The sequence below is a fragment of the Ictidomys tridecemlineatus genome, chromosome 5, assembly GCF_052094955.1.
Source record: "Ictidomys tridecemlineatus isolate mIctTri1 chromosome 5, mIctTri1.hap1, whole genome shotgun sequence".
Classification (NCBI taxonomy): domain Eukaryota; kingdom Metazoa; phylum Chordata; class Mammalia; order Rodentia; family Sciuridae; genus Ictidomys; species Ictidomys tridecemlineatus.
In genome coordinates, this window is record NC_135481.1 from 39,170,257 (window position 1) to 39,183,016 (window position 12,760).

The following is a 12,760-nucleotide window of genomic DNA, read 5'->3' on the forward strand; positions in this document are numbered from 1 at the left end:
TAATAAACTAATATAGATAAGTTAATATTAATTAAATTGATATTATCTTCAGATTTCCTTAGTTTTTACCCCCCAATATCTCTTTTCTGGTTCAGAACCCCATCCAGGATACCACTTTATATTTAGATGTCATATTTGCTTAGGCTTCTCTTGAATTGGGGCAGTTTTTCAGATTTTCCTTGTTTTTGTTTTTTGTTTTGTTTTGTTTTTTAGTACTGGGGATAGAACCCAGGGCCTCACACATACTAGGCTCTACCATTGAGCTACATCCCAAGAACTTTTACTTTTTATTTTTAAATTGAGACAGGGCTTAATTAGCCCAGGGTGGCCTTGAACTTGTGATCCTTCTCCATCAGCCTCCCCAGTAATTAACCAGAATTTCAGGTGTGCACCACTGTGCCTGACACATTTTCCTTGTTTTTTATTTTTATTTTTTTTTAGCACTGGGAATGGAACCATTTTTCTTGTTTTTGACAACCTTGATGATTTTATTTTATTTTTCCCAGTGCTGGGGCCCAAACCCAGGCCATCAATTATCTTGATTGAGCATGTATTTTGTAGGATACTCTCTATTAGAATTTCACTGTTTTTTTTTTCATGTTTGACTTGGGTTATTTATGGATGTGGAGGAGGTAAAATACCATTATCATCATATCATATGATTTATCACTGTTGATATTGTTTCTGATCACCTGACCAAGATAGCGTTTTTCAGGTCTTTCCACTGTAAACTTTCTTGTTCTACTTTCCATGCTGTTCTCTTTGGAAGGGAATCATGACACACTCTGCACTTAAGTAGTAGAGGGTTTTGCTTCCTGGAATGTGAAATCTTTATACAAATCCTTTGAAATTCTGCATGGGAGGTTTAGGCTTTTCTTTTTTGTACTAGGGATTGAACCCAGGGGTGCTTAACCACTGAGCCACATCCCTAGCTCATTTTTATATTTTATTTAGAGCCAGGGTCTCACTGAGTTGCTTAGGCCCTTGCTAAGTTGCAGATGCTGCCTTTGACTTTTTTTTTTTTTTTTTTTTTGGAACTGGGGGTCGAACCCAGGGCTTTGCGAATGCAAGGCAGACGCTTTGCCACTGAGCTATATCCCAGCCCCAGATGCTGCCTTTGAACTTATCTATCTTCCTGTCTCATACTCTCAAGCCACTGGGATTACAGCCGTTTACCACTGCACCTCATAAGATGTGGCTTTTTTTGTGTGTGTAGAGGTTGCACCCAGGGCCTCATACTTGCCAGGTAAGTGTTTTACCACTGAACTATATATCTAGCCATTTTCTTAAAATATATATTTTTACTTGTAGTTGGACATACCTTTTTTTATTTATTTATTTTTATGTAGTGCTGAGGATTGAACCCAGCACCTCGAATAAGCTAGGCGAGCGCTCTACCACTGAGCCACACCCCAGCCCCAATATCCAGCCATTTTTAAAATTTAATTTAATTTTATATTATATATTTTAAAATATATTTTACTATTTTTTTGGAACAGGGTCTTGCTAAATTTTTTAGGTTGGCCTCAAACTTGTGGTCATCTTGCCTCTCCTGCCAAGCAGCTGGGATTATAGAGTATGCCACCATACCTAGCTAGATTTATTTTTAAATTTAATTTTTATTTTAACCATTATAATACATTTTTGCAATTTAACAATGTAGCTAAAAGACTTAAACCCAGCAGTCCTTGGCTTATCCCAGTTAAATTCTACCTTTACTAATCACTCAGTGCCTGGGACTTGATGATCTAAGGCTGTTCCTAGAATGCACCACACCCTCTTGACATTTTGGTATTTGATCTTGGGATTTTGCACCCTCTGGAATGCCTGCTTTCTCTGGTCCTCTTCCTCTTGCCAGATGTCTCTCTGTCTCTGTCTCTCTTTCTTGGCAGACAGGGATGCGTATCTCTTGCTCACCACCTCCTGGCACAGGGCCTGGCAGATATTTGGCTCTGGTTGAAATATGCTGAAGAAAAGGAGGCCCTTGGCCCACTCAGAACATCTTTTTCCCCCCCTCCTGTTTCTTTCTAGATGTGTCCAAATCTACTCAAATAGCCCCAGTTCTCAAAAGCCTCCCCTTCCCATTACTGTCATCCCTTTACTCTCTGGGTGAAGGTTAAAGCCCTGCTCAAGGCATGAGTCTATCCAGCCTGAACTCTTCCCCACCCCCATCCAAGACTGTAGGACCAGTGGCCTCACTTGTCTAAATGGGAAACGAGCATCCTCTTGTCAGGGGTCCTCTAACAGGGGACATGAAAGGATTTCCAAAGGGACACAGGGCACAAAATAGTTTTAAGGAAATCAGTTTCTAGAACCTCAGCTTCCTTGGGGTCTTGCCTAAATGTTCCCAGCAGCAGAAGATACCCAGAAGTAAATGGTAGTTCCCCTTTCTACCTCCTCTTCCTAAATTACAAAACAAAAGGTCACCACTTGCCCAGCATGATGGTGAAACCTCACCAAACCCCCACCCTGTGATGAATTGGGGAACAAGGGAGTATAAAAATGTCCAGGGAGTTCAGTGAAAAGACCACTGAATTACTGGTGATGTTCCTGACAAAGAGACCAATGACCAGGTAACAAGTCCTTTGTGCATCAAATGGTTTCCAGTTCTTTATCTATCTATCTATCTATCTATCTATCTATCTATCTATCTATCTATCTATCTATCTATCTATCTATATACATATATATCTTTATTTTTTTAATTTTTATGTAGTGCTGAGGATCGGACCCAGTGCCTCACACATGCTAGGTGAGCATTCTACCACTGAGCTACCGCCCCAGCCCTCCAGTTCTTTAATTTGAATAAAATTTGAGAGCCTAATCAGATTTTAACTCTGAAAAAAAGTCACTATTGTTTTGGGCATGTAACTTGGAAATGGGTCAAATAATAGAGTTAACAACGTTATACCAAACCTCCTTCCATTCCAATCAATGATTTATGTGATCGAGTTTTTCCCACAAAACAAAATTCAAAAAGGTGTATTAGCACAAGCCCATAATCTCAGTGACTTGGGAGGCTAAGACAGGAGGATTGCAAGTTTGAGACCAACCTGGACAACTTAGTGAAATCCTGTCCCCCCCAAATAAGATAAAAAGTACCTTGGAGTATAGCCTAAAATGGCTGGGGGTATAGCCCAATGGTAGAATGCTCTTTGGTTCAGTTCCCAGTACGTGTGTGTGTGTGTGTATGTGCTCGAGTATTATTTTTTGTTTGTATATATATGAAATCAATGCTTGTTTCAGTATTCTACTCACAACTATATGAACTAACTTAATTTAAAATAAAATAAGGGCTGGGCCAAGTGCAATAGCACAAGTGTATAATTCTAGCAGCTCAGGAGGCTGAGGTAGGAGGATAGCAAGTTCAAAGCCAGCCTCAGCAACTTAGTGAGGCATTCAGCAACTCAGTGAGACCCTGTCTCTAACCAAACTACAAAACAAACAAAAGAAAAAAACAGGGAGACTAGCATGTAGCTCAGTGGTTAAGTGTCCCTGTGTTCAATCTACAGTACAAAAAGAGAGAGAAAGAGAGATTGAACCAGGTAAGATCTTTTAGGTCATGCGGATTATGCCCTGGTGAATGGATTAATCCATTTATGTATTAATGGATTATCTCAAGAATGGGCCTAGCATTAATGTCTCCTGTGTACACCCTGTTACCATGTGATGCCCTATGTTGCCTCAGAACCCTGCAGAGATTCTCACCAGTACAAAAGCCCTCGTCTTAGATTTACCAGCCTCCAGAACCATAAGCTAGATAAACTTTAACATTTATAAATTACCCAGTCTGTGGTATTCAGTTATAGCAACAGAAAAAGAATAAGACAAATGGAGTCTTATTCTTTTTCTGCCTTAGTGGGGTCACCACCTGTGCCTGGAGCCCCTCCAAGACTGGCTTTGCTCTTCCAACCACCACCCTCTATGCTGCTTCCAGTGACTTCCTTGACCAAGTCCTCAAGGCCTCTTTTCTCTGATATGGAATCCAACTCAGCCAATGTTGGCCAGCACTCTAGCCTCTCTGAGCTCCCCTCTCCCTTCCTCAAATGTATGTTTTCCTCCTCCTCCTCCTCCTCCTCTTCCTCCTCTTCTTCTTCCTCTTCTTCCTCCACCTCTTCCTCCTCCTCTTCCTCCTCTTCTTCCTCTTCCTCTTCCTCCTCCCCTTCCTCCTCTTCTTCCTCTCCTTCTTCCTCTCCTTCTCCTTCTCCTTCTCCTTCTCCTTCGTACCAGGGATTGAATTTAGGGGCTTAACCATTGCGCTACATCCCAGCCCTTTTGTGTATTTTATTTAGGGACAAGGTCTCACCGAGTTGCTTGGAGCCTCCCTAGGTTGCTGAGGCTAGGGAGCTTTTCTGAGGCTTTGAACTTGCAATCCTCCTGCCTCAGCCACTTGAGCTGCTGGGATTACAGGCGTGTGCCACCATGCCCAGCCATCCCTTCCTCAACTATAAACCGCAAGGGTAGAACCACTCTCTAAAAGTCAAGCCATTTGTTACAATCCATTTAAACATTTGAGGACAGTGCCCAGAAAAAATGGTTTCAGGGCACTGTCTCAGAGCTGAATGTCATTCTTATCCACTTCTTATTCTAGGAAACATTTCAAAAATGCATGACAAGCCGGGGTGCAATGGCGCATGCCTATAAAATCCCAGCTGCTCTGGAGGCTGAGGCAGGAGGATTGCAAGTTCCAAGCCAGCCTCAGCAATTTAGGAAGGCCCTAAGCAACTTAGCAAGACCCTGTTTCAAAATAAAAAATAGAAACAGCTGAGGATGTGGCTCAGTAGTTAAACGACCCTGGGTTCAAAACCTAGTGCCAAAAAAAAAAAAAAAAAAGAAAGAAAGAAAAAAATAACAAGAAAGAAAAGAAAAAAGAGGCATCATACTGGATGCAGTGGTGTACACCCGTAATCCCAGTACCTCAGTAGGCTGAGGCAGGAGGATCACAAATTTGAAGCCGGCCTCAGCAATTTAGTGAGGTCATAATATTCTATTTCAAAATAAAATATAAAAAAGGTTGGGAGCCGGGCACGGTGGTGCACGTCCGTAATCCCAGTGGCTTGGGAGGCTGAGACAGGAGAATTTTGAGCTCAAAGCCAGCCTCAGCAACTGCAAGGCGCTAAGCAACTCAGTGAGACCCTGTATAAATAAACTACAAAAAAATAGGCCTGGGGATGTGGCTCAGTGGTTGAGTGCCCCTGAGTTCAATCCCTATACCAAAAAAAAAAAAAAGGTTGCGGGGTAGCTCAGTGGTAAAGCACCACCTGGGTGCAACCTCCCCCCCCCACCCCCCCCACCCATACCCAACCCCCATCTCAGAAAGACAACTCAACCAAGCCAGGAAGCCTTCTCTGATTAATGTGAAACCTAATAAAATCTAACAGCTACTCCTTATCCTGCCCACAGCCCTAACAACCTTGTAGATCATAAGACCTGACACATTGTAAGTACTTGGGAAGCGCCTGCTGACTGAACTTATGACTTGACCCATTATTGTGCATAGCACATTATGCTGTATATGTATGTTACAATTAAATTTGTATACATATTTAACCATATGACTTCTTACAAAAAATTGTTTTTAAATTTTTAAAAAATGAAATGATGGTTTCTTGTATTAAAAACAATAGAAAAGGGGCTGGGGATGTGGCTCAAGCGGTAGCGCATTCGCCTGGCATACGTGCGGCCCAGGTTCGATCCTCAGTACCACATACCAACAAAGATGTTGTGTCCGCCGAAAAACTAAAAATAAATATTAAAAAAAAAACAATAGAAAAAACACAATAGCAAAATCCAAACTGGGGGCTGGGTCTGGGGCTGGGGCTCAGCGGTAGAGCTCTACCCTAGCACAGGTGGGACCCAGGTTCGATCCTCAGCACCACATAAAAATAAAGACATTGTGTTGTGTCCATTTACACCTTTAAAAAAATAAATGTTAATTTTTTTTATGTACTCTCGTGTCTGGCTTCTTTTGCTCAGTAAAATAAAATAAGTAAACAAAATAAAGGTATCATGTCCATCTACAAAAAAAATATATTTAAAAAAAATTCAAACTTTTTTAAAAGACTAAGAACACCAAGTGTTGCAAGGTCATATAGCAAACACAGCTCTCATACATTGCTGGTGGGAATATAAAATAGTACAGCCACTAACAGCCACTTAACATACATATTTACCCTATGACCTCAGTAATTCCACACCTGAGCACTTATCCAAGAGAAATGAAAATGTATGTCCACACAAGATTTTTTTAAATTTGCAATCAGGGATCAAACCCAGAACTTTCTACCACTGAGCTAGCTATATCCTCAGTGCTATTTATTTATTTATTAAATTTTTTAAAATTTAATTTTTTTATTTATTATTTGCTCAAAACATTACATTGTTTTTTGTTTTGTTTTGTTTTGTTTATTTATTAGTTGCTCAAAACATTACATTGTATTTTTTTAAATTTAAGACACAGTCTCACTAGGTGACTCAGGCCAGCCTTGAACTCGTGATCCTGCTGCCTCAGCCTTCCTAGTAGCTAGGGATACTGTTGTGTGCCACCTTGCCTGGTCCACCCAAAGATTTGCACATGAATGTTTATAGTAGCCCCAACTGTAAACAAATGTCTATCAACAGAGAATGAACAAATTGTGACATAACTATACAATAGAATACTACTTGGCAATGAGAAAGAGCACCCTACTGTTATGGTAGTATGAGTAAATCTCAGAAACATACTGAGGAAGCTGGGCATGGTAGTGCATGCCCGGAATATCAGCTACTGAGGAGGCTAAGGCAGGAAGTTGGCAAGTTCAAGGCCTGGGCAACATAGAAGACCCTATCTAAAAATGAAATAAAATTAGGGCTGGTAGATGGTAGAATATTTGCTTATCATGTGCAAAACCCAGGTTCAGTACTATAAAAGAAACAAAATCATACTGAGCAAAAGAAGCTAGACATGAGAGTACATAAAGCATGATTCTATTTATTTGAAATTCTAAAATAGCAAAATGAGCGGGACATTGTGGTGCACACCTGTAATCCCAGTTCAGAAGGCTAAGTTCAGGAGGCTAAGGCAGGAAGACTACAAGTTCCAGGCCAGCCTCAGAAATTTAGTGAGGCCCTAAGGAACTTAGTGAGACCGTGTCTCAAAATAAGAAGAATGACGAGGAAGAAAAAGAGAAGGAGAGAGGGGAGGAGGGGGAGGGGGAGAGGAAGGGGGAGGGGAGGAGGAGGAAGGGGAAGAGGGAGAGGAAGAAGGAGGAGGAGGAAGAGGGGAAGAAGGAGGTGGGAAGGGGAAAGAGGAGAAGAAGAAGAAAAAAAAAGGAATGGGAATGTAGCTCAGTAGTAAAAGTGCCCCTGAGTTCAATCCTCAGGACCAAACCAAATGAAAACAAAAACTCCAGAAAAACATGTTAGCTATAATGGCAGAAAGCTGATCTCTGTTCACCTGCAATCTAGTATGGCAGTAAGAAATTGTCTAGAAAGGAGTAAGATGGAACTTTTAAGGGAAGATGGAGATGTTTCACAACTTGATTGTGGTGGTAGTAATTACATAAATGAAGTTATAGGTTGAATTATGGCCAGGCATCGTGGTACATACTTACAATCTGTTACTCTGGAGGCTGAAGCAGGAAGATTACAAGTTTGAGGGCAGCTTGGGCAACTCATTGACACACTATCTCAAAGTAAAAAATAAAACAGGCTGGGGATATAGCTCAGTGGTAGAGCATTTGTGTGTCCCTGGGTTCAATCTCCAGTACCACAAAAATTGGAGGGGGAAGCTCAATGAGCTCTGAACTTCAAGTGGATGCATCTTATTGTAGGTAAATGATATATCAATAAAATTGATTACAACACAAAATTTTTAAAAGTTCTCTGTGGCTGGGGTCTAACTCAGTGGTAGAGCACTTTTATATAAGGCAAAAGATAATAGAACAATAGATGACCGCTTTATCATCCTAATTCTTATGGGGAGACTGAGAGGCTGGTGGTGAAATAATGAACCAGGTTTCAAAGCCTTCTCTCTCTCTAAGCTGTGAAGTCTCAGAAAAATCATTTAATCCCTACAGAGGCTCAATTTCTTCATCTGTAAAATAAAATATAATAGCAGGAGAAGGGGAAGAGGGTGGGAAAAATAGACACAAAATAGGAAATAACAATACTACTATATTAGAATGATGATTTGAACCAAAGCTAATTTCTTTTTGTGTGCCCTGAGTCACAGAAGACAGAATTCTGAAACTTACTTCCACTGAAAAATGGTACTGCTGATTCTTAGGCAGGGTCTTGATTTCACCTGAGAAAACTTGCCCTGATCCCAGGGAAGATGGTATAAGAGTGCACCGTCACAGAACACTCTTATGTATCACCTCTGTTCTAAGCCCTCCCCAGGAACCATTGCATCTCCACCATATTATAAGGTAGATTCTATTTTATCTATCTATCTATCTATCTATCTATCTATCTATCTATCTATTTTGGTACTGGGGATTGAACTCAGGGGCACTTAACCACTGAGCCATATCCCCAGACCTTTTTATTTATTTATTTTTGGAGACAGACTCTTGACAAGTTGTTTAGGGCCTTGATAAATTGCTGAGGCTGACCTGGAACTTGCAATTCTTCTGCCTCAGACTCCTGAGTTGCTGGGATTACAGGCATTCGCCACCATGCCCAGCAGTCGATACTATTTTAATTCCATTTTACAGACTAGGAAACTGAGGCCTGGAGAAGACAACTGCTGGCAAGTGGTACAACCTGGATACCAATTTAGGTCCTTTGGCACAGAGCCCAGGCACGTGACTTTCAATCAGTATGCGTCTTGTTGCCAAAATTGTAATTTGAGATAAAAGAGGGGAAAGGAGTTCAATTTAGAAATAATAGCTTTATACAAATTTAAATGTGAACAAAACCTAATTACCTTTCATATCAGTATTTTTACAAAAAATAAAAAATAAAAACTGATGTCATGTCCATTTGGAAAATCCTGTTCTGTTTCTAGTTTCAGTTGCTACTATCCTTCTAGAGAGCAGGTGGGGAGTACTAACAGGGGCAAAAGGGATCTAGTTAGGGTGACTGCCATCCATCCTGGTTTTAGCACTGGAAGTGCCACACTCCCTGGTTTTGGCCAACTTAGGACTTGTGGTCTCCCAGTGAAATATCCCCAAGGAAAAGAGAAGGGATATGTGAACTTTGGGATCTGGTTTCTGCAGTCCCCTCCAGCTCCTTTCTCATAACTTTTCCTCATCCTCCCTGAGCTGCATTTAGCACTGAAATGGACTGACCACACTCTCTTTCCCTGCTGGGCTTGATGCCTGCTGTGGCTTCAGGCTTTTCCACATCTTCATCATTTGCTTTGGTTCACACTCATTTGTAATCTGACCAGACTAATGAATGTGGCGATTTATTAAAACACTTCCCTGAGTGTGTCCCTTCTCTATCACTCCTCCTCAGGATCCAGGCACTAAAGGGATGTCAGGCACAACAGAGAGCTAGACATCTGCTCCAGCACAAGGGCTGGCATCTTTTCTGTAGCCATACTGCTTGAAATCAGGGATATTGAAATTCAATATCCCTGATTTCAACTATGCAAAATATGAATTCATACAAGCAATGCCAAAAAGATAATCTGGAATGATATGACTATTTGGATGCTTATTTATTGTGTTCTCTTTTTATAAGGTTGCTGATGTTCAGCATATTTATTTTTATCACTCCCAAACAAGAATGCATGTTTTAGGGTTAATCCCAGAGACTTGAATGGACCTCAGAGGTAGCAAGTCTTGGCTTTGGTTCAAGAGGATTCATTGGACCACTGTAGCTAATCTTCATAGAGAAGCAATTAACAATTTGGTTTTTTGGTGAGGCCTAGGGATTGGTCATTTGGACACATGCTTGTGGCATCAGGGAAGGCAGGGCTGCCCACCAGTCTTGCCATTTGGCAAGCTATGCCTCACCATTCTTTTATTCATTCATCCTGCAAACAGTCTGCTCCTACTACATGGGATGCAGTTAGGCTGGGGAATGAGGGCTCAAGACCTTTCCTGCCTTTTGGTTGCCTTTAGTCTAGCAGAAGCATGAGATATCCACACAGGAAATATGGAGTGACCTCAAAAATAGTGAAATGGAGCTGGGTGCAGTGGTGCATGACTGAAATCCCAGAGACTTGGGAGGCTGAGGCAAGAGGATTGCAAGTTTGAGGCCAGCCTCAGCAATTTAGTGAGGCCCTAGACAACTTAGCGAGACTCTGTCTTAAAAAATAAGAGCTGGGGATGTGGTTCAGTGGATACGTGCCCCTAAGTTCAATGCCCAGCACAAAAATATATATATATATATATATATATATATATATATATCCATTACTACTTCTAATGGTATTAAAATTCTTCTAAACTTTTTCAGTACTGCTCATTATTCTACTCGAGGGTGTAGTCTGGAAGGTGCGTGGTGCCAAGCAGAGTGGTGAACTCTCCCCTGAGTCAACAGGGATTCACTGTAGGTTTTTGAGTGGGACCATGAAAGAATAAATTAGTAGTCTTAGAAAACTTGGGAACACTATAAATGAACCAAATAACCACAGGGAGGCAGATAGGAGGTGATTATTGTGACAAAGGACATTTAAAGGAAGAAAGGGAGACAAGCATTTCAAAGAAAAGACTAAGGATGAAGGAGGAAGAAAGTTCAAGTGCATTTTGAGTTCTGAAGTCTTTTGAGCTCCAACTTCTCTAGTTAATTAGATTGAGAGAATTGTGCAATTAGCCAGGTGCAGTGTATAGGATTATACACCTATAATCCCAGGACTTGGGAGTTGAGGCAGGAGGATCACAAGTTTGAAGTCAAACTCAGCAACTTAGTGAGGCCCTAGCAACTTAGTGAGACCCTGTCTCAAAATAAAAGAGAATGGACAAGGGATGTAGCTCAGTGGTAAAGCACTCCTGGGTTCAATTCTTGATACAAAAAAAGAAAGGAGGGAAAACTGTGACTCATGCCTGTAATCCCAGCAGCTGGGGAGGCTGAGATGGGAGGATTGTGAGTTCAAAGCCAGCCTCAGCAATTTAGTAAGGCCCTAAGCAACTTAGACAGACCCTGTCTCTAAATAAAATATAGAAAGGGCTGAGGATGTGGCTCAGCAGTTAGGTGCCCCAGGGTTCAATCCCTGACACACACACACACACACACACAAAAAAAAAGGGAAAATTACCAATTACCAATTGTCAGCAGTAAGGAAGATAGGAACTTAATTAGAGGAGAGGGTTTTCTTTTAGGTGAGCATTTTAGGTGGCAACTCTTGCAGGCATTTCAATAATACTGGCCAGGACTTGAGGGTAAGATCTGGACAGAAATAAACATTCAGAGGGCTGAAGTAGCTGTTGGGATCAGCTACATGGAGAAATGGAGAAGTAGAGACTAAGGCTGTGGAGGGTAGGGGGATGAACATGGCAGAAGCCTAGGAGCCAAGGGTGACATAGAGGGTGTGGGAACTTGGAAGCTGGAGGGCTGGTCAGCAGTACCGTGAGACCAGATCAACCCAGAACATGGACTTTGTCACAAACTCCTTTCTAGGACACAAGCACACTGAGTAGAGAAAAACTTCTAGTGACCCAGCTAACTGGAAAGCTCAGAAAATATGCAGTCTAATGACTATATCGCCATCATCATAATCATTATCATCATCATCATCATCATCATCAGTGTGTTGGTAAACAAATGTTAAATATAAAATTATTTTTCTTGCATCTTTTTTTATTTCTGACCTCCTTGTTTGAGTCTCCTAGATCATTCTAAGTGGCAGACCTGATTAGGAGGTCTTTGAGCATGCAGAAGAATTAGAAAAAGACAATGGAAAGTGCATTTCATTAACCATGAACCTCTAACCTCTCTGCATGAATTTTTTGAATAAATACTTCCTCAAAATGGGTGTTCTTTTGCTTTTCTCTTTTTGGCAGCAGGAAAGTCACAGTGGTAACACAGGGAGTTGTGTTTCTTTTGGTTTATTCTTGTTGAGTCATGATTTTGCTATAGATATCCAAATGTTTTTAAGTGAACTTAAATAAGTTAAGAGATTAATGAAAATGCCTAATAACCTGGGGGGTAGACCTGTGGCTAACTGGTTGTAGAATTGCCCATCACTTAACTAGTTTCTTGGATCTTGGGGGTGTGCCCTAGTTGTTTATTTTCTTTCTTTCTTTCTTTTCTTTTCTCTCTCTTTTCTTTTTCTTTTTTTTTTTTTTGGTACCAGGGATTGAAACTAGGGGTACTTAACCACTGAGCCACATTCCCAGCCTTTTTTATTTTTTATTTGAGACAGGGTTTCACTTGGTTGCTTACAGTCTAGTTAAGTTGCTAAGGCTGACTTTGAACTTGCGGTCCTCCTGCCTTAGCTACCCAAGCTGCTGGGATTGTAGGTGTGCACCAGATGCTTGGTTGGTCCCCTAGTTTTGAGGCCTACCCTCTGGGCCTCACTATACTCAATATAATGGGCAGGAGCATATGCACAACTGTCACACCCCTTCACCCAAACGTCTCCCCTACAGCTGTCTCATTTGGTTTCTTATCAGGGTAAATTATAGCACTTTTACAAGTTTAAAGCCCCATATAACTGTGTTGAACATTCTGGAAGCAAGATATTATTATTGCTATGACTCAATATCAGGGCTATGGTTTAGGGTTTTTTTAAATTTATTTATTTATTCTTATTTGTTATACATGACAGCAGAATGCATTTCAATTCATAGTACACATATACAGCACAATTTTTCATTTCTTGGTTGCA